The sequence below is a fragment of the Thamnophis elegans genome, chromosome 2, assembly GCF_009769535.1.
Source record: "Thamnophis elegans isolate rThaEle1 chromosome 2, rThaEle1.pri, whole genome shotgun sequence".
NCBI lineage: Eukaryota > Metazoa > Chordata > Lepidosauria > Squamata > Colubridae > Thamnophis > Thamnophis elegans.
Window position 1 is genome coordinate 16,773,661 of NC_045542.1, and position 27,347 is coordinate 16,801,007.

The 27,347-nt window shown below is 40.8% G+C and overlaps 1 protein-coding gene and 1 long non-coding RNA gene across 4 annotated transcripts in view; one reads left to right on the forward strand and one right to left on the reverse strand.

Moving 5' to 3' along the window:
* TNS2 (tensin 2) overlaps nucleotides 1-27,347 on the forward strand; it is a 165,858-nt gene that overhangs the window by 10,367 nt on the left and 128,144 nt on the right. The gene's annotated exons all lie outside the window — the stretch shown is intronic.
* On the reverse strand, nucleotides 22,068-27,298 carry LOC116504910. Of its 2 annotated transcripts, XR_004254866.1 has the most exons (4): nucleotides 27,139-27,298; nucleotides 25,724-25,878; nucleotides 23,737-23,934; nucleotides 22,068-22,256 (listed from the first exon to the last, which is right to left on the reverse strand). It is a non-coding gene; the product is annotated as an uncharacterized LOC116504910 (long non-coding RNA). The 2 variants fall into 2 exon arrangements; XR_004254865.1 differs by having other exon boundaries at nucleotides 25,724-27,298.

Genomic DNA, 27,347 nt, shown 5'->3' on the forward strand with positions numbered 1-27,347 from the left:
ATGAATGAGAAACAAATAATGGGCCAAGCACTGTGAGGAAGAAGCTTCTAATGAAAGGCACAAAGTAATTCTGAACATAATAATAATGATAACAACAGCAACGCAACACTGGTGCAGTGGAAGATCTGCAATAAGTATCATTTGCCTGTAAGCAAGAACTGGTGGGACCATAAAATAGAGAAAGCCATAGAAAATGAAGAAGTTAAATTGTCTGGGACTTCAGAATCCAGACAGACAGGCCCCTGCCACATAACACCCCGGACTTAACCGTTGTCGATAAGAAAGACAAAAAAGTCTGGATATTGGATGTGGCAGTGCCTGGAGACAGCAGAATAGAAGAGAAAGAACTGGAGAAGATAACAAAATACAAAGACCTACAAATAGAAATAGAATGACTATGGCAAAGGCAAGCAAGGATAGTACCAATAGTAATAGGTGCCTTGGGTGCAGTCCCAAAACAACTGGAGCACCACTTGAACATCATAGGCATTGACAAATTTGCCATCAGTCAATTGCAGAAGGCAGCCTTACTTGGAACTGCTTCCATCCTGCAACAATATCTGTAATACCATCAAACATCCAGATTTGCCTTTCCCAGGTCCTTGGTAAGGACTTGATAGGTAGACAAAAATGCCAAACCCAGACTGAACATCTGGCTGACTGTGCGATGATTAATAATAATACTACACTGGGCAAGTTGGCATGTACACAGATATTTAGGAGCGAAGGCTAACAAATCAAAGCTGCAAAACTCTTGACTCCCTTTAGAAGGCAGCAAAAACATTTCCTATAATACTTTTGCAGTTCAGATCTGGGAGCCATGTTGGGAAATGTTTTTTCTACATCTCATTATTATTCTGGTCCCACGAAAATGCAGATTTCTTTTTCTTCTTTTTTCAGAGCTAAGGTCTAATTTTAATTATATTGTTTCTGATTTTGTAACTTTTTAATGATCAGCTTTAAGTTACATTGTATTTTTTAATTTACCTTTTAATTGCTTTTATTGCTGTAATTGATTTGTTTTAATGTTGCCTTGAATTGAAGAATTTAACCTTCTTTTAACCAGAATCAGCCTCATCATTTAAGAAAGAAAGAAAAAGAGTAGTAGGTGATAATGAAAAGAGGGCATTCCATGCCCATTAAGACTTCCTTGTCGTGTTTTTTTTAAATATATATATATTTATTAGAATTTTAAAATGTAGACTTCCTTAAGTTGAGCTCTGTCTCCAAGTACCAATTCTTATAATCTCATCCATGCACAAGGATGAATCATGAAAAGGCCCAAGGGAAACCCAAGTCCAACCGAAATCTTATTTTGCTTCAGATATGCCCTCCCTCTAAGCATGACTGAGCATGTCACATTTTAGGAAAGGGCATGGTTGGCTAGAATTTTTTCTTCCTTGCAACATTTTATCAGAGATTTTATTTCAGTATCTCTGCAGAAAATCACAAGGAACAAAACCCATTTAATAAGGCTGGGCAAAACCTACTGCAAATGTCCCTAATGCCCATTTGTACTTGGCTACTAAATTAATCCATTTTAAGGCTCCATACAATACATGTTTGAGTGATAAGCTAATACAGTGATGGCGAACCTTTTCGGCACAGAGTGCTGAAAAGGGAGCGCTTTGTGTGCACACTTGTCTGGGATGCAACCCGGTTTCCAGCACATGCATGCATGCCGGCCAGCAAGTCTTCTGGTTACTGCCGCGCATGCGCACACACCGATCAGCTGGATGGAGTGCATGCTCACGCTGGAAAACAGAAGACTAGCTCTTCCCATTTCCGTCACCGCCACACGTACAAAGGCCAGCTGACCATTGTTAGCGCATACGCTACAGAAACCCAGAAGAGGAATGGGCGATGTTGCACATGACAGGCGACATGGCTCTGTGTGCCATTTTGGGCACCCTTGCCATAGTTTCGCGATCACGGAGCTAATACATTGTTCAGTTTGAAGCATCCAGTCAGGGCTGAATGGAGATTATTTAAAAATCTGCTTTAGGACAAGCTACATTTGACCCCAGTTTATTGAACTCCATCCTCACTTCCTGGTCTTCTTCCTGGTAAATCACCAGTTCTTGGAGGGTGTGTGTGTTATATAAAATAGTATGAGTTCTTTTGAAGAGGAGAATGGATGGAGTTTTGCTTGAGTGAGTGATGGATGAGAAAATGCTGCCTTTTGGGTTCTGCTGTGGTACAGATTCTATCTTTAAGAGATTGCCTAGTCCCAAGTCAACTCAAGTCTAAATTCTGAATGAGATGAGATTTCATGGAAGGGTTTCCTGAGACAACTGATCTTTGGAAGCTGGTAAGCACATTTGGAATAAATTTGGGAAAGTTGCTATCCTTCGAATATTTTAGACTACAGTCTTACCACATCTGACATTCTGGATGGTCACTAGATGGCAGCAAAGAGTCAGGGTTTTTCTGTATCTCTTGCTGCCATCTACAGGTAGGCCTCAACGTACAACTGTAATTGAGCCTGCAATTTTGGTCATAAGTCGTGATGATTGTTAAGTGGCTCACCAAATGTCCACACCTGATTTTCTGGCCATTTTTGCAGTGATTGTTAAGTGAATGCAACAGTTAAGTGTAACTGAAGATCATTAAGTGAATGCGGCAATCATTAAGCGAACCTATTGTTCTATATGGGGTGCTGGTTTTCAGCAAAAATGTTAAATCTCAGTCAAGTGGCCCAGGACCCTGCAAATAGCTATCAATGAAGGCTGGTCATTGAGTACCCAAAATGCAGTTGTTAGCAACCAGTTATAAGTAAACGACTACCTGTAATACTTGCAGCCCAGATCTGATAGCCTTAATTATGGCACCCATCATCTCTTGCCATCTGCTAAGTTGGCTGTAATGATGAGAGTTGAAATCCAACAAACCTGAAGGACATTGGGTTGGCTTTCCCTTCCCCCTTGTTGATACTCCATCCTAATGTATTCTATTCTCATGAACATAGTTCCTCTCCCTCACCCCACTGCAAAATCAACTTTCCCAGTACCTCTTAAAGGGTTTCTTCCAGAGTTGACATCTTGCTTTTCTGCCTCAGCTGGAGGTTTCACTTCCGGGGTTGTCCTTTGGCTCTTCTTACCCAGAGGCTCTTCTTTCTTTCTTTCTTTCTTTCTTTCTTTCTTTCTTTCTTTCTTTCTTTCTTTCTTTCTTTCTTTCTTTCTTTCTTTCTTTCTCTTTCTTTCTTTCTTTCTTTCTTTCTTTTTCTCTCTCTCTCTCTCTCTTTCTCCCTTCCATCCCCTCCCTCCCCCCACCCTTCCCCCATCCCTCTTTCTTTCTTTCCCTCTTCCCCTTCTTTCTTCTTTCTTTCTTTCTTTCTTTCTTTCTTTCTTTCTTTCTTTCTTTCTTTCTTTCTTTCTCCTTTCCCTTCCCTCATTCTCCCTTCTCTCCCTCTCTCCCTCTTTCTCTTTCTTTCTCTCTCTCTCCCTTCCCTTTTTCTTCTTTCTTTCTCCCTTCCCTACCCTCTTTCTCTCTTCCCTCCCTTTTTGTTTCTTTTTCTTTCTTTCTCCCTTCCCTCCCTCCCTCCTCTCTTTCTTTCTTTCTTTCTTTCTTTCTTTCTTTCTTTCTTTCTTTCTTTCTTTCTTTCTTTCCCCTTTCCCTCCCTTTCTTTCTACCTTCCCTCCCTCCCTCTTTCTATCTATCTATCTTCCTTCCCTCCTTTCTTCTTTCTTTCTCTTCTTCTTCTTTAGCTCTGTGTTTTGTTGGCATGAGCCAATTCTGAGTACAACCTTTGCACTTTTTGAGGCTAAAGCCTGACATGAGGATTTCTTTTGTTTTTCTGGCTAGAGCAAGAGCACCAAGTTGGGCAGCAGCAATGCTCTTTTGGCCGGGGGTGGGGTGGGATTGAATGAAAAAAAAAAACAGCAACTAACCCACAGGCGCCTGATCTCTGCAAGTGAGTGATGGAAATAGTCTCTGGAGGGGCTGGGCTGCCAGGGAAGGAGGAGGCATCTTGAAAGAGTGGCAGCTACAGAGGAGTTTGATTGTAGCTCCTGGAACCTGGTCAAGCTATAAAATGGATTTCTTTCAGCATCGATCACCCCAGCCGTGGAACTGCAGGGAAGAGTGTAGGGGTAGAAATGCTGGATTTCAACCCTTACTAGCCCATAGGAAGCTAATGATAAAAGATTTGGGGAATTGCAATCCAGAAGAATTGCCAGACACCGATCTGCCTTCCTGTGGCTTCATGCTTTCCTTGCCTCTGTCATTTCTCAGCTCCTAACTGACAAATATATGCTCTGTCCATTAATAGATTTCATTCTGTTTTACCCAAGTAATTTTGGCAACAAGTGGGACGTTTTCCTTCCGTTCCACAGAAGGAGCAAAGAACTGGCTGCAGAAAAGGTTAAACATTTTTTCCCTTCTTAGAAAAATTTTAATCATTTTCTCTCCTTTCCTTCTTTTCTGGGTAACATTGGGGTTCTGTATTGCAGCCATTCACAACTATGCTCATTTCCCCCTTTTCCACTGCAAATACTCTTCCATCCTCTCCACTTATAATACAAAAGATACCACTTTATACAATGGATTTTGCATCTAATCAGCTCAGCTAAGGGAAGCAACAAGGTTTCCCTTCTATATAACCTACATCTGGTGAAATAGAACAATCTACACCATAGCTAAACCACAGACTATGTTACATTATTTAGGAGGTAATAAAGAGGGCTGTAACATAGCCTGATCACACACGGTTTAGAATCCACCAGATGTGCTGTGCTTGACAACTCTCATAATCCTTAGCCAACTATGTTATCAGATGATTCTGGGACCAATGAAGCCCAACTGGAGGGCATTAGATTGAAGATGTTTGTGTTGACTCTAGAGATCTTTATATAGGATGCCAGGAGGTGGAATTAGAAACAGGATAAAGTAGGTGGGAGTAGATATTTTTTACAAACATTAATTTGTTTACTTCCCAGTTTCCTGGCAATGCTCGGAAAAGCTCCAAGGAACTGCATCTCGGCATTTGAGACTCTAGATAATGTATTCCTGAATTCTAGAGCTAAAGGTAGTTAACCTAGGGTTGTCACCTAAAAAAATGATCACCAAGAGTCAGATAATTCAAACTTCTCTAACAGTTGTATTGGGATGCCCATTTCAATTGTTTCCAGTCAACAAGGGGATTATAGAAGTTAAGGTCCTATTCATGGAGGATGAATCATATGGAATGATATCAAGATCTGTATCGTTTTTTGTCTCTCCCCTTCTTTCCTCCATGGATGGTGACCAAGTGTGTAGCAAGTTTATGATGTCACAAGTCAAGGTACAATAGAAAGGAATAATTTGACACAAAGATATGCAGAACATACATTCCTGTCCTTAGAATCCTTAGCACTCTTCAGTTATATCAATATGACAAGTCAAATATTGGGATTGATCTCAACTTTCAGTAATTTATGTCAGTTGAGCCATGCAATTTTCGTGGCATGATATAGAAGTAGTTTGCCAATGTTTTCTTCAGGGATATTATTTATACTTTCTAATCTAGCCCTTGATTCTGATTTCCATATATAACTTTCCATCCAAAGACTAACTTCTTCTGATCTTGCTTAGGCTTTTAGATCAGTCTAAACCAGGTGAGTGCTTCATTTTGAAATTCCCTGTATCCTGTTTGAAAAGGATATGCAATAAGATAAGACTGTGTATGGTATTTCCTGTGCTTAATCCTTTCTAATATCTACACGTTCATGTGTGTTTGTATTTTATCTACTTATCCTACACAGGTTGCTGAATGGAAATGTCAATAAGAATGCAAAGAGCTTAGCAGCTGCAGAAATAGCATCCTTCATGCCTTGTTCCATTTTAATTCATACTGGAATCTAGATTAATGTAGAATTCAGGCTGAAAATTCTGGTCATCAAGTCCTTTCCACAAGTAAGAGAACTTAGTTTCTTGTTTAGGGTGGTCCTAGACTGTAAATCAATCAAGATTGTTTTCTTATCCATTCCTTTGGAAAGAATAGGTTTCAGAACAAGACTGGATGAATTTTATGAAATACGCTTAAGATCATTTAATTGAGAGGTGCTCCTCTAATCTTTTTGCTTCCTCTAGAGTTCAGAGCTGGGTAACCAATAGTATCCCAGATTTGGTCAGATTGCACTACTCACAATTCCTTGGCTGCTGGCCACGTTGGCTGGCTTTCTTGTAAGCTAAAGCCTCTGAAAATCCTACGATTCACTTCCGGTTTTTACATTCTACTATTTACTTCCAGAATGTGTGCATTCAGGGTCTTGGAGAAAGTTGTCCTAAATTTTTTATATAAAAAAGAAAAGTTTGATTTTATGTTTTAGCAAATTAAGAATGAGGAAGATCACATGTTCCAAATTCTCTTATTTATCTGGGACTGACAAAACAATATTGCTTATTAAGTTACTTTCTTGTTCATATATTTGCATCTTGGCAAAACCATTAGGTGTGATAAGGCAGCCATTTCAGGGTCTGTTGCTGCAGAATGGTAACATATTGGGGAACTGCATTTTTCTTGTCTTTTGGTCTAGTCCCATTAGAGGGGTGAGCCGAGGTAATGCAGTGGTTAGAATGCAGTATTGCAGGCTAATTCTGCTGACTGCCAGCAGTTCGACCCTGACTGGTTCAAGGTTGACTCAGCCTTCCATCCTTCCGAGGTTGGTAAAATGAGCACCCAGATTGTTGGGAGCAATAGACTGACTCTGTAAACCACTTAGAGAGGGCTGTAAAGCACTATGAAGCTGTATATAAGTTTAAGAGCTATTGCTATTGCTATTATGTACTAATTTGGAACAATCACTTTGTAATTCTTAGTTATCAAAAAATATCGCTGGTGTTGATTTGTTTTAGAGTTTACCTCCCGCTTTGATAGACAGATTAATTGCAATGCAAAGCTAACAGAGGAAACAGAACCTACCAATCTTGATTGCAAGGGAATTTCTCTTCCCCATCTCTCTAGCGAAAAGGAAACATTGGAATCAGAATTCCTGAGGTCTTGTTCAATCATTTTTGAGATTCCATCATGAACAGTTCTCAGCCTCCTTGCCCACAACCCCCCTGCCAGAGTCAAGCAAAACCACAGTTTGCATGGCTTGGCTTGTAGCCCTGATTTGGAAGTGAGGGATCCAAGCCAAGGATTAGCCAGCCTCTGCTGTGAGGCATCTGGTCAGCCAAGAAGTCAGCCTTGGAAGCCTTCTTTGAAGTTATGCCTCTGGTCATAGGATGTTAGAGGTGAAGGAGGTGGAAACCTGTGGCTGTTTTCTGGTACCAAGTGCTGTATGGGGAGACCAAAGACTGTACAACCCTCAAGAAGTTGCCTTTGGCATCTCAAAAACCTACTTTCTCAAAAATTGAATTACTTCCCTAAACTAGCCAAAATCATCTAAGCCATGGTCTAGCAATAGTTCAAGGAACAAAAAAGGCAGAATTTCTGCTTCCCTGTGTGTTACAATAAATCAAGGATTGGCAATGTTTTTCAAGTCCTGTGGTAAATTCTGTGGTAATTCTCTCCCCCAATCATTCAAAACCTCATTACATATTCAGCTTGATCATAATGACATCACAATGCTAAATTTTCTAGTTTCTTAGTCTTGGTAATATCATCTTCTTCCCACAGGGATCTGAGCCAGTCAAATAATTTTTCCATAAGGCTCTCCCCCCCCCCCCATTCTCTGTCTCCGCCTCTCTCTCCCTGTCTCAGAGAGAGAGAGAGGGAGGGAGAGGTAGTGGGATAGTGGGTGGGAGGGAGGGAGTGTGAGGGAGAGAGAGAGAGAGGGAGGGAGAGGGAGGGGGAGGGAGGGAGGGAGGGAGGGAGGGAGAGGGAGGGAGGGAGCGAGAGAGAGAGAGAGAGAGAGAGAGCGAGAGAGAGAGAGAGAGAGAGAGGGAAACCTTATGATAAATTTCTCTTTGATGATTCATGGCTAGTATTCACAGAGGATTTTTAAAAAATCTTTTCCATTTCATGTGATCGTAATCAGTGTCCCTAAAACACCAATGATCTTGTTCCTTAAAATAAAAAAAAAACTTACTTTCAAGCCATGACATGCAGCACTCAATCAGTAGTAACAGCAAAGCAACAGATGATTTATATAAAAGCATTGTTTCCAATCCTCTGTGTTCACGTCTTCTGGGCAGCCATTCCTTTCCGTTCCTTTCTTTATTGTAAAAATGCACTTGAGGATTTTCTTTACATGGTGCTACTTTGTCCATTATTTAACAAAAAGAATGCAGTAACAGTATGCAGGTGAGAATACCAGATTCTATTTAGGGAAATTAGTAACACACACACACACACACACACCATTTACATCAAGGAGGTGTGAGGCAGTGGTATGGAGCCATATCAAAAAAGGACCAGAATTTTCTGATTTTCCATGATTATGAAAGGGAATTCTAGGACTTTGTTTTACTTTTCTCCTCTGTGTAATCGTATTTTAAGTCTTATAATGTAGCGTTTAGCATTTGTGTCTTAAAATGGTGAGAATCCATGCTGCCAGTTTTTGGCATCCAAACAAGGTTGAGAACAATACCCTTTTATCCTGAACAAAGCCACAAAGGCTTATGCTAAAACAGATTGGTTAATCTTCAAGGAATAGCTTGTGTTCTTTGAAAAAAACAATCTTGTAATCCCTTTACGAATTATTGCATCTACTCTCATCTCAAAACTCTTAACTGGGTGGACCTAATTAGTAGTGGGGGGGGATGGGGGCGGACTACCAGGATACTCCAAGGCTGCAGGCTAAACTGGGAAGTCAGAGAAAAGGTCCTGAAACAGAGTCAAGGTAAATCACTTCTGCCCCAGCAATTTACATGGACGTGTCCATGAAGTCACAAGGAGCCATATCTTTACCTAGATCACCACTTGCAACTGTAGCGCTGTGTTAAGAGGAAAAGGACTTGTGCTCAAATCATCACTCAGCCATGAAACCCAGTGAGTGATTTGGGGCCAGTGTTGGCCAGCCTATCTACAAGGAGAAAAAGGGGGTGGGGAAGGGAGGAGGAATACATTAAACTCATTGGAGGACGGAGAAATATAAACACAAAACCGGATCTTACAAGAGCCTTAACTCCCCAACTACAGGACGAATAAACCATGTCCCTGGAAATTTTACGCCACGTCCTCTTGACATTGCCTTCATTTCATCCCCAGCCTGCAAGTGATGTGACTTAAATTAACCTAATCTACCTACTGCATCCCACTTTTGAAGACATATTTTCCATTTTTCCCATAAAGAACTTTTGCTGAGGACATGATCTAGAACAGGGGTGTCAAACTTGCAGCCAATGGGCTGGATGCATCACGCGCTGGCCATGCCCTCGTCTGATTTAGCAAAGGCGGTAAAAGTCATGATATCACATGATGACGCCATGACAATGCCGACTGGGGAATTCTGGGAGTTGAAGCCCACACATCTTCAAGCTGACTAGATTGAGAAACACTGATCTAGAACCCTTCATTGGCAGTGTAGTTGATGTCCTACAAGGTAGGTCCTACTTTGTAGGTCTGTCAAACTGGCAGCCCGCGGGCCAGATGCACCACACACAGGCCACGCCCCAGCTCCACAAAGGCAAAAAATGTCATGATATGTCATGATCTGGCCTGTGATGTGATCAAGTTTGACACCTGTGTTCTACACCATCAGGGACTGGAGTGCACCAATATCAGTTAAAATAAAACACACATAATTATGTCTATTTGGAGATAAAATATCTTTTAAATAAATACAAGGATTTCCTCTGCATCTGTAATCCTGACAAAATTAATGAAACTTAGCTTGTTAATGTATTTTAGCCAATTACCTGGCTGAGTAGGATCCTGTTTTCATGGTGTATGCAGAGTTTGGAGAGGATGATCAAAGAGAAATCATATTTGAATCTGGAGTAGATGCTGTTGGTGTGCTCAGAAAAGAACAAGTTTACCCATTTTTAGGAGGACTGGGGGGCTTTTCCTCTCTATTATTTAAAAGACTATCATTCATCCATGAATTGGCAGCAACCAACTGAGTATAGCATTTGCTGTCCCCATGATCAATGTAATCAATGCCTTACTTGGGTCCATTCTTCTATTCCTAGTCTGTCAATCATCTGACTTCTTTTCAAGATAATGGGTGACAATTTTACTTTGCATTGTTGGATAATATTGAGATAAATGGGGAAATAATACTTTAATACAAAGAAGAACTTGAGGTGATCTTATTTGTGTACTGGATGAGGTGAAGGCAATGTCATGAGACCGAGGGGGAAAAATGTTGCCATGACTTAATTGTGTATGACGCAGAGGTGGGTTCCTACCAGTTCACACCTATTCGGTAGAACCAGTTCATCAAATCTACCGAACCAGTTAGAAGAGGTTCCACCAGTGGACCCGAAAAGCAGGCCACACCTACAGAAGAGGTTCCAAAATTTTTTGAAACCACCACTGGTGGGTGTGTAATGTCCCACAGTTATCTACGCATTAATAATGATCTAGTAATATTTCCTTATACATTTTAGGGACCTTTCCTTACATAATTGGTGTTTTCTTTCATACGTTTGGATTTCTAATTTCTGTTTCCGTTAGTTGGCAATTGCTAAAACCAATCCCACGTGAAAAAGTATTCAAAGCCTTCTTGATTTTAATTGTCAATTTATTTATTCCTGCACATTGTAATATTTATTCATTTACATATCTCTGTTTTTACAATGTTGTGCAAACACAATTCCAGCAGCTGCTAACATGTGTAAAATTAAATATATATTATACTCCCTTTCAAATAGCCAACAAAATATTTCTGGTTTTAATTCCATAGCTTGCTTTACGTTTGCTTCTAACCACTAACTTCTGAATAGCTACTTGGACCAACCTAAGTACTAATTCATAATTTCATATCCGGTGACGTGGGCGGCAAGCCACTCCCATCCGGTCACATGGACAGCAAGCCACTCCCATCCGGTCACATGGGTGGCAAGCCACTCCCACAAAGGAGGCCACACCCACAGAGTAGGTTCCAACAATTTTTGAAACCCACCACTGGTATGACGGATACAATCTGAGTTCAGTAAAAACTAACCTCCAACTGGATTGTTCTTTTAACCAATCTTGCAATGACTTTCATTTCCAGCCAGCAAATCAGAATGCATCTTGTTAGTCATTTGGTATCGACAATTATTAAATCTGGGGTGTTTTGTGGCTGGTGCCTGTTTGTTTGAATTCTAAAGTCTCAGATCCTTTTAGTTTCTTCATTTTCTATTACTTTCTCTATTTTATGGTCCCACCAGTTTTTGCTTGCAGGCAAATGATATTTCTTGCAGATCTTCCAATGCTCCATTGTTGCTACTTTGTCATGCTGTTGTTTATAGTCTGTAGTCAATCTTCTTGCCGCAGATGATCCACTGTTTCTTCAGCTTCTTTGCAGAGATGATACGTGCTATATGTTGCTGTCTTCTCAATTCTGGCTCTGTATGCATTGGTTCTTAAGGCTTGGTCTTGGGCAACCAGAATTATCCCCTCTGTTTCTTTCTTCAATTTTCCTGCTCTTAGTCATAGCCAGGCATTGTTATTATCTATTTTCCTTGTGAGGTTTTTTTTAATGTACTGGCTATGTAATAAGTTTTCTTCCTATGCCTCTTTTCTGTTCTTCATTTGGTCTTTTTTTGTAGTCCAACTTGGTCTCTCCAGTATTCCCTAGGATGTACTAGCTTTGGCACATCATCTTCACTACCCTTCAGACATTATTATCCTTATTATTACTAAACTGTGTAAGTAGTTGGGGCTCGATGCCCTTTTTGTGGATTAAAAGCTGCTCAGGAAGGCTTTATGTTGTTCCTAATCCTAACTAGGTGACATCATCATCACTTGTACTGAGAGTGTTACCTAGTTTAGGTAATGAAACGTCTGCAAGAAAACAAGCAAGCTCAGAGAGCACCAAGGGCCTCTCATTTCAACTCTGAGTTGCAAATATTCTCCTTTATTGGCGTGCTTAACCTTTGTCCGCCTTTGCCCTGGTGCCTTTTGCTCTGCAAGGATTTGGAGGGGAGCTCCTGCTGAGGGGAAAAACTTTTAAGTATAGAAGCAGGAAAATGACCAGGTTCATGCCTCAGCTCCCCTTCTCTGGCTTCCAGTTCCTTCTGACTGTATCCATTCTTTCATTTAAACAAATATTTGTGTTACCATTGTTCATAAGACAAAGGAAAGCCACCAGCAGATTTGAGAGGAGAGGGAGATTTCAAACATCTTCAGGCTTGCAGAGAGTGAGAAAGTAGGGTCTGCATAGTTGAAGAGTACGACTTCAGAAGTTCCTAGAACCTGTTTTTACCTGTTAATCTTTTAGATTAATTTTAGGACAGTGGTAGGGGAGGGATTTTTATTTTCAGTGAAGTAGGTCAGTTCCTGTAGTAGCACTAGTCTTAATACTTAACAGTTGTGTTTTTTATCTATAGGCTCCCAATAAGAAAAGATTATGTGGCAGGCAGCGAGGGGTTGTTAACACAGCTGGTTTGGTACAGAGAGGGTTAACCTCTGGTTGTACTTATGAGGTTTTTAGTCTTGGTGGGAGAGAGGAGGGGGTTATCCTGGCTACTTCCAGCTGTCTTGGATAGAGCTCCCACCATCCTTTGTGACTCCAGGACCCCCCAAGCTGAGAAAAGTTCAGAGGACTCAGCAGCAGTCACTTATTTCTTTCCCAGACATTTTAATAGGGGGGGGGGGAGTCAGGCAGAGGCTGTAATCAATTGCCCACTGAGCCAGTTTCATGGTCTTTGCTTGGACATTACCAAGATGACAGATGAGAATCCCCCAAAAAGATATTTATGGGATCAGTTTTCTAATACAAGTCAAGTGACTTGATTATTTTGAAAGTGGATTGGCCTATTCAGAGGGACAAATCGCCTCTTGCTTGATTTCCCCCCCTTTGTAACCATCTCCCAAAATTGCTGTTGATGGAGAAGATGCTCTAAAGAACAGACCTTCTCGAGTTCAGTTTCATTTGGAGGGGGAGCAACTAATCGGAAGAAATATTTGATGTGTTTTTATGAGATGCACCTCATTGGCATGTAAGAGCCGCGCAGAAATAGAAGAGCAGAAGATGGCAGTTCAGCTACCCGACAATCTCAGGGATTCTCACTTGTGTATTTAACACCTATTTTCTGTCCATCGATGGAGTATGCATCCTTATGCACATCTGTATTTCAGAACCAGTCTGGTGTAGTAGTTAAAGCATCAGGCTAGAAATTGGGCGACCCACGTTCTAGTTCTGCCTTAGGTACAAAGCCAGATGGATGACCTTGGGCCAGTCACTCTTGCTCAGCCCTAGAAAGGAGGCAATGGCAAATCACTCCCAAACTCTTGCCAAGAAAACTGCAGGGACTCGTCCAGGCCTTCTCTGTGAGAACCAGAATGTCAGGATTCCAGGTAACACCCCCAATGAAAGAAGACTCCAAGGCTTGAGTGTCCTCAAAGTTCCATTTTATTAGAGTTGTCATATTGGCACATCTGGGAAAACCCGAATCTGAAAATTTCCAGGTTTTCCCCACTGAAATGAAAGTTCAGGTCCCTGCCCAGCACCCACATGTCCATCACATGGTCCAATTGGGCACCATCCAAAACTGGAAGCACCTCCCAGTCACACCATCGGAGCTTCTGGGCAAGGTGTCCTTGACCCTGAAGGCTCAAATATAAAAGATGGCTTCCAGGTCTGACACAATTGAATAAAGAAGAAAAAACCTGGAAGTTAACTCTACTACTAGCCTCCTTTTGTTGAGCTCAGATTGCTTTTCCATTCAAGCAGCCGTAAACGTTGTACATGGTCTTGCATGATCTATCAAGCCTTAGTGCTGCAGGATATACAACTTCCAGTTCTGTGACATCCACCCCAGTCTTTATAGAGCATGTTAGGATCTGCACTTTGAAAGTGGATGAGATCAAAGCCTAACTGGAGATGGGGACTCTGTGATTTGATTTGGTGAAACAATGCCATAAGCATCTGCAAAGCTTCACATATACATAAAATCTTTCAAGTATTCCCCTATTCAGAAAATAATAATCTAAGGGGAGGGGTGGGCTCTTGAGATTTTTATGAAAAAAAGGGAAATTCATATGCAGAGCACAGAGGAGGAATAAGAAATAGTAAGCCAATGACATTAAAGATAAGGAAAGGAAACAGACTTTAATCTCCTTTACATAGCCCTATTGACTATATCTCTCCTTATTGTACATTTGTATCCTTCCAAATCATTTTTAATTTCATCGCATTCTGTTTGAACATTGCCTTTTATTCTTTAAACTGCTCAGTTCCCTATTTTTAGATTGTAATCAACTCCAATTTTCGATCCATTTATTCTACCTTTATATTTTTTTGCTGCAATTGAATTTTAACTCATTTTCACTATATGATCAAGCCACAGTATTTTATTATGCAAGTTTTGCATCAAGTCCGCATCCATTCAGCACCCGCTAATCCTTGACCATATCTCTTCTTATTTCACCATATACATTTTATCTATCCCATTTCTACTTCATCCAGTTTCTTTTTAGGTTTCTCCTAACTGATTCTCCTAACTGGAATTCAATTATTTCCTATTGTATCATATGCATTCTCCAAATCAACAAGTGTGTCATTAAATTCCTTTCTCAAATTTTGTAGAGATTCTCAGTCATCCAGATCATGGCTGCCTCAAAGGTGATTTTTAAAAGGCAACTCTCCTTCTCCTTCTCCTCCTCCTTCTCTTCCTGCTCCTCCTCCTCCTCCTCCCCCTCCTCTTTGACTTTCTCAAATTCCTACATTTCTCAAAAATCTGCTGAAGAGCAAAAATTTGATCTGCACACCTCACATACTGCACTTCTCAAATTTTGTTTATTATTACCTTTCAGAATTCTCCTAAATTCTTTCTCAGGTACGTTTAACGAACAAATCACTCTAAGTTTTGCATTCTCTCTTCTTATCATTTCATTTCTAGAAGGGAACACTTACGGCATTCTTCCTATTTTCAGGCCCATTTTGCACATGTCAAACAAGTTGCACAACCACTCTGTAAGCAAACCATATTTGCATTTTTACATTTCCCTGGTTATGTCATGTACACCTGCAGTCTTATCACCCTTCAACATCTCACAGCAATTATGTCATAATTTTCATTATTTCTTTTTCCTGGATACACTATTTATTTCAATTCCAATTGTTAATTTAACATTGTCTGCCCATATCTTTAACCAGCATTTCTTGGCATTGGTTTCATCCTGAATAAGGTAATCATGTTTAATTTTTAATCCCGTTTGCTCTCTTAGTGGCTCCTTGTTTAGCCTCCATTACCTAATTCCAAAACTATGTTATTTTCCACAGAATCATTGCATTTTCTTAGCCTCTTTTAATCTTAACCTATTCTCTTTGCAGATGTCTTTTGATCTCTCTATGCATTACAAAATGTTTTTTTCATCCATATTTTTTATGTCTCAATCATTCTCTTATCCGCATTCTTTCTTGTCCACATCTACTTTCACTTGATCATTTCACCAACCATTCTTCGTCATATGCTATGTTATTGGGAAGAATGTGCTTCTTGCATGCAACATTTTTATTCTATTCCATGCAGCTTCTGCATCCCCTTTCTTTACGTCAACTTCCTATTCATTTTGACGGGAGATTAATCTTTTAATTTTTCACGCTGAATCTATGCTTTCTGCTTCTCTCCATTTCTTCCAAATCAATTTTTCCCCAAGTACCTTGACGATGATCATGCTTCCCACATTTAGAACCTCTTAGCCCCCTTATATCTTTTTGTTAATTTTGTCAAACTTTCATTATAAACAATAGCAATAACATTTAGACTTATATACCACTTCATGGTGCTTTACAGCACTCTCTGAGTGGTTTACAGTGTCAACATATTGCCCCTCCCCAACAATCTGGGTTCTCGTTTCAGTCATACCTTTAGTTTTCTATTCTTTCCTTCGCATGTGTATAGATGAATAGATTTAACTCACTTATCTGATTTTTTTCTACCTAGATGCTTAATAGTACCATTCCCTGTGAGTAGCTTTTTCTGTGCTCTCATTATCCCCATTCATCTATTTACATCATCTAGTGGAATAAAGTTTCCTCCCCTGATCCCATTTCTCTAAATGCAGTAATTTGCTGCCAAATGTCTCTCTGATTCTTCCATTGTCACCATTCCCTGGAATAGAACATGTAGCTATCGCTGATCTCTAGCTTCCTGATTTCATGCATACCAATAGCAACCAAGGTAAAGAATTCATACTCTTGGGCATGCATTTTTAGCTCCTTTAATTGTACTTTAAGCTACACTTTCCTTTCTCTTAATGCTTTCATCATTTCCAATCTACAAAGTAAGGTCACTTCTATTCAGATCTATTACACCCTTTCCCCTTCTGTAAATTTTATATACCCAAGACATTTTCTTTTCTTTATTGCTTTCATTTGACTTGTTAATTCATGGTCTTTACTCATTATTCCTCTGATGTTCCATGTTTTTCCTATGCCATGATCATTACAAAATGGGGCTGTATATAAATTGACTTTTGCTTCCCATTATGGCTTTCATATAACCCTTTATCTGTTATCTGCTGTAATCATACCTATGGCACTCCCTACTCCCTATCTTATGCTAGATTTACCCCAAGCTTGCTTACATTGTTCTGTAAAAGCTAAAATCTCTGATTTTGATTTTGCAAGCCAACATACAGCTGAACGTCATTACACCAGTGGTAGTCAACCTGGTCCCTACCACCCACTTGTGGGTGTTCCAGCTTTCATGGTGGGTGGTAGGAGTTTTGTCCAATGCTGAAGCACTTTCCTTTTTTTAAATTTAATTGACTTCCCTACTTTATAAATCACCATAACTGTGGAACCGGTAGGCAGTTAGAAAATTTTACTACTAAAAGAGATACAAAAGTGGGTGGTAGGTATAAAAAGGTTGACTACTCCTACCTTACACCAACAAGGAGAAATGTATGAAGTACTGACCCATACTCAAAAGAAATGCAAGTTAGTATGCATGTATTGAGAAGGAACAATAGCAAAATCCTTAAAAATACAGTTGGGAAAACAAAGGAGAAGGAGGGGAAGTAATAATTACTATGGTATAATTTGTTTGCTTGCTTGCTTCCTTGTATCCTGCCTTTATTATTTTTACAAACAGCTCAAGATGGCAAACAGATCCAATACACCTTCCTCCTCCTCCTCCTCTTCTTCCCACAACAACTACCCCTTGAGGTGGGATGGGCTGAGAAAGGGTGGCTGGTGAAGATTACCCGTCTGGCTTTCATGGTAAGGAGTGCCTTCAACTCACAGCCTCGTACTTTCTAGCCTTAAGCACTGGATCAGGGGTGTCAAACTCAATTTCATTGGGGGCCTCATCAGGGCTGTGGTTGACTTCGGGGTGGGGGAGGTGGGCATGGCCAATTGGGTGGGCATGGCCAGCTTGATGCCACTCCCCAAACGGCTGGCATGTAGACTAGACTGAAGCGGCATGGACCCAATGTTTCCTCTTCACATTGGATAGACTGCAGTGGTGGGATTCAATTTTTTTTTACTACCGGTTCTGTGAGCGTGGCTTGATGGGCATGGCTTGGTGAGCGTGGCAGGGGAAGGATACTGAAAAATTGCCATTCCCTCCCAATCAGCTGAGACTCGGGAGGCAGAGAATAGATGGGGTGAGGCCAGTAGTATTTACTGGTTCTCCAACTATTCAAAATTTCCGCTACAGGTTCTCCAGAACTGGTCAGAACCTACTGAATACCACCTCTAGTAGACCGGGCTGAAATGAAGCGGGTTGACCCCTTTCATTTTCCATGATCATATCACAGGGCGGATCCAGCCCACAGGCCTTGTTTATCACCCCTGCACTAGACCAAACTGGCTCTCCATGATTCCTATGCTGAAGTAGTGTATGCATGGGAGTAATGATAAAAGCAGCACTAGATAGAACTACTAGAATTTTTCTGGCTTCGAGCTCCCTTGATGTTGGCCACACTCTGTGCTTGGAAAGTCCCAGTTAGAAAAAAGGAAATTGCATAGTTATTTGGAGAAGGCAAATGGGACAGCCTGCCAACGTTATTTGTGTTCATAAAATAAAGTCTGGATAATTAAATAACTAATTGCATGTTAAAATGAAAGGAACTAGGGGGAGGGGTGAAAGATTGGGACCAAGGACAGAAAGAGTCTAGATTTAGAGTATAAAATATAATTATGTCTGAGAAGCATTGATTGTCACTTTCTTCTCCCTTTCTCTTGAAATACAAATGTATGGATCCTGGACCTTCTTCCTGATAGGAACATAATTAACCAGAGGTTATTGTTGTTTTTGTACCTTTTAGCTTTTTTTTTATTTAAAAAAAAAGATTTCTAGCAATTTCCTGGACAAGTCCTTGAATTACCCTGACAACATTTTTGCAAGTGTTCTGCCATTATCTCCTTTTTAGGGTTGAGAAAGTGACTGGCATTAAGTTCCCAGTTGGCTTTGAGCCTCAGGCAGGACTAGAACTCACATTCTGTCTGTTTCAAGCCTGATGCGTTAACCACTACATTAAATTGGCTCTCTATACATATCGATAATGTCATTTCTGGAAATAGATCTCCTAGTCATAATAGTGGCTTTACTATTCATTGCCAAGATCACCTTTCTCATCTCAAGAGCTCTCACTCGCACATATCTGAGCATCCAACACAGAACACATTCAGTCTCTCCAAAAGCTACGAGAAAGAATAGAGAAATAATTAAACATATGGGCAGTATTTAATTATATTGTCACGTTCCAGCGTTCATGTTGCATTCAAACAGAGATTCAGTTTGTTTGGTGAAAAACTTTTATCTCTATCTAAGAAACTATGTGAAACCAGCAGTAAATCACAATGATACAAAGGTAATCAAATCCAAGTCAGTTCTGATCAAGTTAACACCATCACCCATATATATATACCATTACCCCACCCAGTTCCACCCACAACTCCACCCAGATGACACCCACCCACCATCACCATGACCCACACCCTTATCCACACCCCCACCCAGTGTCATCATAGCCTCTTTCCTGGTTAGCCGCATCCGGACAAAAGAGTTACATCAGAGTAGGCAGTTGCACCTCAGTAGAAGAGCCACATGCAGCTACAGGCTCAATCGACATCAGAGAGGCAACATCAACGTGGCAGTGTTAATGGCGTGTAAGCATGGCCGAGCGGGCATGGTGATGGACAGGTCCCCCCTGGATGGCAGCCTGAGGGCTGACATATATGGTTCAAACTTAAAATAGGAAAACCCTACGCAGGTTGCCTTGAGCTTCAAGATGCATGGTAGGGCATAAAACAAACAAAATAAACAGAATTGAACTGAATTTGACTTTAAATCCAATGACATGAATGTTTTTCCTTGCTCCACTCACCCTTGGTGTGCCCTTATCCCCACAATGCAGAGCGGTGGAATAAAAATGTAAAACAAAAGAGGAAAATATTGAGCTCTTAAAAATCAATGTGGACTTTGTGAGATGCTGTTGTCTTTATTTGGGCCTTTCCTTCTTGCAGCTGGCCACATTTTTTTCCTGACATTTGAGGTTGTTATGCTACAGTCATCTGTGAAATTGCATAGTAATGCTAGACTGACTAGCTGGCAGTCTGTCAGTTCTAATCTCTTACCAGTTTAGTGATAGTGTTAATATCATGGTGGAATGTACCTTGAGTATGCATTTGTTGCTTATAAAGAAAAGAAAGAGAGAGAATTTGTAAATAAAAGCTTGAAGCTCAGCTCTTCTGTTACTCCAGTCTGCTTTGGGGGAGGGAAAGAGGGAGCAATTCGGCTTGTGTTGCAGACCTAGAAGGAACCTAGAATTGACAGTCAACATTGTGATTGTCAGATATTTTTTCCAATTTGCTGGTGTTGTGCAGGAGAGGGAGAGAACAAACCATAGGACTCAACTAATCACTTATCATGTGCTACAGGTACATACTGTAGTCAGGACAGTACCATTTAGCAGCAAAATCAGAATAAATGGGGACAGCAAATATCATCAAGAGTAATTAGATAGCTCTCCCAGTCAACAAGCTATATAATAAACAGTGTTTCCATCTGGGATTTTGTCCATATCGGCAAGGTTTTTCATGGGGATTTTATTTTATAGCAATAGCAATAGCAGACTTATATATCACTTTATAATACCTTTACAGCCCTCTCTAAGCAGTTTACAGAGTCAGCATATTGCCCCCAACAACAATCTGGGTCCTCATTTTACCCACCTCGGAAGGATGGAAGGCTGAGTCAACCTTGAGCCGGTGAGATTTGAACAGCTGAACTGCAGAACTGCAGTCAGCTGAAGTAGCCTGCAGTGCTGCATTTAACCACTGCGCCACCTCGGATATTTTTTATATCCTTCCTTTTTATTATTTAATATAATTTAATATTTCAATATTAAGGTGGTAAACATAGCTAATATTCTTTCCTTCTCCTATTTACTCCACAACAGCAACCCTGTGAGGTGGGGTGGATTGTCACCTAGTCAGCTTTCATGCCTAAGGAGGGAGTAGAGCTCACAGTGTCTCCTGGTTTCTGGACCAGTGAATTGCTTATCTTAATGCAGTATTGAATAGCTCATCTGACTCATCCTACACAATTTTTTCTAGTAAAATGCTTTTATCAGACCAGTGGTATTTGAGAGTGGACTAAGAACAGGCCAAGTACTGTAAATGGAAAATCTTCTTGCTTTCCCATTATCCTTATGTTTTGTCTTGAGTTGACGCCTTTCTTGGGTTGAATGGTTGCATTCACTCACATCAGATGCTTTAACTGGGTCCTTGAATGTTCTTTGCCCCACACATCAAATCAAAGAGCAACCGAACAGTTAGCACAGCAGGTTTTCTCAAGTCAAGGTTAATTCCTGGTACTATTCAAAGCATTTTGTTTCTTGAAAAACAACAAAAGAGGTTTGTGCTTGGCTTCTTGTGGGATCTCCTTCCAGCTAGCCTACAGCCTTAAGATTTCCTGAAAAACCTTCTAAGTTGAGAATTGCTGCAACAGTCATAAGTGAGAAAAACAGTCATACATTAACTTTTTCAATGCCATCGTACCTGTAAAGATGACTAAACTAATGGTTGTAAGCATGGACGTGCAGTCAGGGGAGGCAGAGCCTCACCACTGTCATCATGAAAAGAAAAAAAAATATAAAAGAAGAAAGGCAAGAGCTGAGGTCAGGCTGAGCTAGTTGCTGCCAGAGTCACCATGGATGACTCTGCTTAGTGCTTAACTGTTTAAAAAAGCCTCTAGAAAAGTGCCCTCTACAGGAGGCGGAAGGAGAACGACGTTCCTCATCTAGTTTGGCGTTTTATGATCACTTGAGCAGAGTTAAGAAAGGGTTAAAAGCCGAAAAATTCCTGATGTAGATGAGGCACATTGTTCCTCTGCCTCCTCCTGTAGAGGATGCTTTTTTAGAGACTTTTTTAAACAGTTAAGCAGAGACATCCACGGTGACTCTGGCAGCAACTAGCCCAGCCTGACCTCAGCTCTTGCCTTTTTCCTTTTACATTTTTTTTTCTTTTCATGATGGCAGGCAAGGGCAGAGTTGAAATCCTCTCTGAAACAGCTGGAAAAAGTATGTGTGGGTCAGAGGGAGGGGGAGGAATTCAAACTTCATCCTCCTGGTGCAACTCTGTGTGTGTGTGTGTGTTTGAGAGAAGGGGGAGGGAGCATATTGAGACAGTTCTTTAGTTTATGCACTATGTAACACTCTAATACTATGCCTTTGGGTCTTCTGAAATTTTAATTATCCTATCATAAGCAAAAACAATGTTTTCAGTAGAATGAATTTCCACTTCTACTTACACCTGCCAGCCAAAATGCTGCTAGTGGTATTGCTAACATGAGCTGAGGAGGAAAACCTAAATTTTCTGAATCCTGGTGCAACTTTGTGTGTGTGTGTGTGTGTGTTTGTGTGTGTGTTTGTTTGAGAGAGGGGGGAGGGAGAGAGGGAGGAAGGAGGGGAAGGGAGAAGAAAAAGAAAGAAGGAAACTTATTTAGCAAAGGAGAAAAACAAATGCTGCCGCTTTAAATCGGAACTGAGCATGCCTGGCTGTGGAATTCTGGGAGTTGAAGTTGCTGCCTCACCAGCCATAAACCTCACCGCACATCACTGATTGTAAGTCAAGGACTATCTATAATGGTTTTTAAAATATGTATTAACCCTAGCTCTACCATACCTTAAATATCTATTCCTCTCAAATCTCAGATGATGATGTTCTGATTACAAAGGCCTTCTTTTTCTCAGCAACACTCACTCTTTCATCCAACTAAACAGCAAACTGTAAAATACAATTTCAAATTGGGTAAATCCAATCCTCTTTCCTTTTCTTCTTATAGCACCCTATATTTAACTCGTATTCCCCCCCGCCCTTCCATACAAATTTAGATATATCCTTCTGCTTTTGTTTCAATGATGCATCAGTTATCAAAACATACAGTATGAAACATAAATAGCATTCTAGGTAAAACATTCATCTTAATGATGAAAATTCTCCCCAGCAACAAGTGGGTCTTCTTTCTGTTTTAGATCAGCATACCTGACAGACTGCAGCAGACCCGGGATCTAAGGACTTCCGTTTTTTCTCCTTTTCCAAACAAGAGAGTTATTAACTTGACAGGGAACTTAAACACTGAAAGCCTGAGATGTGAATGTTACACTCAGAAGAAAATGAATCTTAATGGGTCAAATTGCATCCAGGGGGTGGGTGAAAAGAGAACATAACATTTTGAGACCGTGCTGGATATTGTCTCGTCCTATGATACTTCAGTTCACACTGACTTTTTTTTTCTTAAGCAGACTTCTCTTTTTCCCCACATAATATTGTTTATTTCCTTCTCATATTCCAAAGAGTATAAAAAAATACCTACAGACCAGTGGTGAGTTTCAAAAACTGTTTGAACCTACTCTGTGGGTGTGGCCTCCTTTGTGGGAGTGGCTTGCCACCCATGTGACCAGATGGGAGTGGCTTGCTGCCCATGTGACCGGATATGAAGATGCCAACGACACTTGTCAGAATCACCTTAAATTACCTCACACACAGCACTGGCATGCATAAGAATATGATGTAAACTTGTTTTTTTTAAGGCATCTTTGGTTTGCATTAAAACAACTCCAACACACGCAATGTTCTGATTGCAGCACAAACGCAGTAGTCATCCTTACCTTTCACAGAGGCACTGAGTTTTATAAATATGAACATGATAGTGTAGAATAATCATATCCAAGGACCAGTGGTGGGTTTCAAAAATTTTTGGAACCTCTTCTGTAGGTGTGGCCTGCTTTCCGGGTCCACTGGTGGAACCTCTTCTAACTGGTTCGGTAGATTTGACGAACTGGTTCTACTGAATAGGTGCGAACTGGTAGGAACCCACCTCTGCTACAGACTATATCCAGTCAAGATATAAATATTTACTTACAAAAAAACCCAAAACCTCCTAACCTTATCTGATGATCATGTTTGTTTTTTTTAAAAAGTAATCAAAGTCTGTATTAGATAGCATTGCAGATTAAAATGCATTTTAAAATATATATTTGGTAATATTATGTCTAGGAGAGGGATAGACATGTACAGAAATGATATTTGGCCTCTGCAATGACTTCCTAGATAATTTTACTGGAGACCAGAGGTGGGTTCCTACCAGTTCGGGCCAGTTTTCCTGAAATGGTAGTGCTGGCTTCAAACAGAGAGCAAACCAGTTCTCTGTTGTTGTTAAAAGAGGGCCCACCTGCCCACCCACCCACTCCTGGGTTTTGCTTACCTCTATTCCAGCTTCCGAAACGCAGCTGATCTGGGGCAGCAGCTTGAATTGTCACTCCTCAGCTGTTTTCCGTTTTATTTCTGACTAATTTTTGTTCAGTTGTGCACCCACACGCAGCATGTGTCTGGCCCGCGCGCTCAGCAAACCGGTAGTAAACCGGTTCGGAACCTACCATTGCTGGAGACATTTCATTAAATCCTGTGAAAATAGTGACAAAATAATGTGTAAAGAACAGACACAAAATAGCTGATCTGGATGATTTGAAGGGATCTCCTGGAACGGATTGGTGGACTTGTGAGTCAACACAGAAGTGAACTTAAATCATTTTCCTTTCAAAGCAAAACTATGCTGAAGAATTACATAACTTTAGTGGGGAAGCTGTTTGTTTGTATTCAGTTTGCCACTCAAAATCACAGAACTTTAGTTGCATAGCCTTATAAATCTTGGTAATAAATAATTAAACTAAGCAACAAGACAGCCAGGGCCGGATTTAGATGAAAAGAGGCCCTAGGCTATTCCACTTATGAGGCCCTTTCACCTCCCATTTTTAAGTTTGTAAATTACATGAGAGACAATAAAATACATCATTACTGTGATATATCAATATATATCAATATATATAGCTGGCCTCCCGACGGAGGGTGGCTCTGCTCTGCGGCAAAGGCAGCGAGGTCAGCCGCCTCCCCTGCTGCATTCAGCTGCCCGGCCGCTGGTGGGCTCCGCGTCAACGGGGCGGCTACTGGGAGCGGCCGCGCCTCTCGCCCGACCGCCAGTGCCGGGAACGTGGACGGGCTCCCCAACTGCCACGCGCTGGAACGATCTTAACCAATACATTTTTATGTTTGTTTATTAGTCATATGCGTAGAATTTCTCCTTATTTTCGGTTCAATGTTTTAGTGTTCACTGTTTTTAGAATAGTGTCATTTTAATTTTGCTAACAATTTGAATGTAGGCCCCTCTTGATCTTGAGGCCCTAGGCTGAAGCCTAGTTAGCCTATAGGAAAATCCGGCCCTGAAGACAGCACAGACAAGTAATTGTGAAAAACTGGCCAACATGAACCACTTCTTAAATACAGTTAGTCCTCAATTTACAACCAACGGCACTGAAAAAAGTATCTTAAGACCAGCTCTTGCACTTATGACCAGTGCATCATCCCCACGATCACATGATCAAAATTTGAGCACTCGGCAACTGGCATATGTTTACAATGGTTACAGATTTACCTGGGTCACTTTTGCAACCTTCCCAGCCATCTTTAGACAAAGCAAAGTCATTGGGGGAAGATAGATTCACTTAGTGACCATGTGATTCATTTAACAACTGCACTGGTTCACTTAACAGCTGTGGCAAAATGTTGCAAAATTGAGCATGACTCACTTAACAAACAGCTTCCTTAGCACTGGAAATTCTCAGTTGAGGTTCTAAAGTGAGGACTACCAGTATATCATTCACCTTTTGCCACTTGAAGCAATGCTATGCAGAGTTGCAGAAATGAACCCCAATCACTGAGGAATGCTACCCCTTCCACCATTGACTTGCTTAGAACAGCTCAGTAGAAAAACACTCTGTGCAGAAAGCCAGGTGGTGTCAAGGTATATAAGATATTTTTCTCGGTAGTGCGATGTCTGAGACACACAACCAGAGGGAGTATTCCGGTTCGGACCGGTTCACCCAAACCGGTAGTAGAAATCGCAGGTGTGCCATCCTATTTAGGCACATTTTCAAGCCAAAGCACAGGCGCCGAAGGCTGAGCACATGCGTGGATGGGGTGCCTGTGAGCGAAGTGAGCGCATGCTCGCACGCACACATTTGCGAACCGGTAGGGAAAGTAAGTGAGTACCACCCCTGCACACAACAAACTCTCCAAGCTAACATAAGAGTCTTTTTGCATCCTACTTTTCCCCCCCTAACCCACTTTATGACTTTAGATATTGCTGATGTCAGTGAGCCCTTGGCTTTTTCTTCTTTGTAGCCTTATAACATTACCACCAGTTTGGTGCCATGGGAGTTTCAGGAATTTTGTTCACTTCACTTTTTTTTATTGCTGGAGTAGCCAAGCATTTGCAAGCGAGGAATTCATGGTTGTCTTCCATTTCCTCTCCTTCAATTATGGAAAGGGAGGGATGATTAGATAGACACAGCTGTGAATAAAAATTCAGTTTTGTTATTTTAAAGCCAATATGGAAAACAGCACATGCATTTAGAGAAGCTTTATTTTAAGAAATGTTTGAAATGGTCCGTGAGACCTTCCACATTGCATGGGGTTGTACTTGTGGCTTTCAATGTGGATTCTGCTATAAACACAGATGATAAAGTACAAGGAACCGTTTATACTCCTCCAACTTCTCCCACAATTACAATGCTATGCATTGATGTAGGGTGGGTTTTTTTTTTTTGTTACAACAGAGGATACTGCATTGTAGTCATGGACATGTGAGAAGAAAGCCACAATTGTGTGTGTGTTTGTATGTGTGTTGGTGTGTGTGTGAGTAGCAGCACAATGGAGCATCGCAAACAAAAGGGACTTTGGCATAAATTCAGCTCTGAATTTATTCTCTAGGGAACCCATTTTATTTCTCCTGCAGTTTAATATCTAACCAGAAGATGGCACTCCCCGATTTACAAAGAGTTCTGGAGGTGCCAAAGTGATAAAGTTGGGAGATCTGGCTAAACAATTTCACACAGTTTTCTAAGCAGTTCTGTTTCAGAGAAGACTTTGTGAAAAGAAAGGCAGCATTTGTCCTGAAGAATGCAAAATGGAACAAACATTTTGGCGACTTTAAGATGACATATTTTGACTTCGACTTCCAGAATTCCTCAGCCTGCTTAGAGACTTTGGCCAGGATGACTTGCAGAAAGAAGGTTTTGATGTATAGAAAATGCAGTGCAAGATAACAATAACAACAGGGCAGAAGCATGTGCCAAGTTGCTGTATGTACCTACACCGAGGAGGCAGCCTATCCATTCTCTCCAATTTCTAACCCTTGTCTTTGTCTCCAAGTGCCTTCCAATGGATGTTTTGTCCCTTGGTGGCTATAAGGAAAGCCAAGGGCCCTACTGCCAGTAATTACAAATTGTAAGGCATTTAAATTTGCAGCCAGACACTTCTCTATTTAGCCATAGTTAGTTAAAAGTATCTTCTATTTAAAGCTGGAGTTCCTTCCTTCCTTCCTTCCTTCCTTCCTTCCTTCTGTCTTCCCTCCCTCCTTCTTTCCTTCTTTCCTTCCTTCCTTTGCCATGCATTAATATAAAAGAATAATTATTCTTTTATTAATATTCATGTAACAGCTAGGGACAGATTTAGAACATTCTTAAAATACAACCTGGATTAAAAATAGCTTAAAAGAGCAACAGTTGCAAGTGGGCTCCACAGTTGAAGATTTGCATATCTCAAGAAGTACCTTTCAGTCATCTAATAAAGACAATTTTAGTTCAACCTTCCATGCGTTTGAACATTCAGGGTAGCGTAGTCGTAATTTCGCAAGGGTTCTGTATGCTGTCCTTCGTTTGAAAAGCAAAATCTTTCTCCAGCAAGGTCATCAACATGATCAGGAGGGTAAGGCTGCGCTTTGCAGTATGTACAGTTGGAACAGAATTGCATCTATTTGCT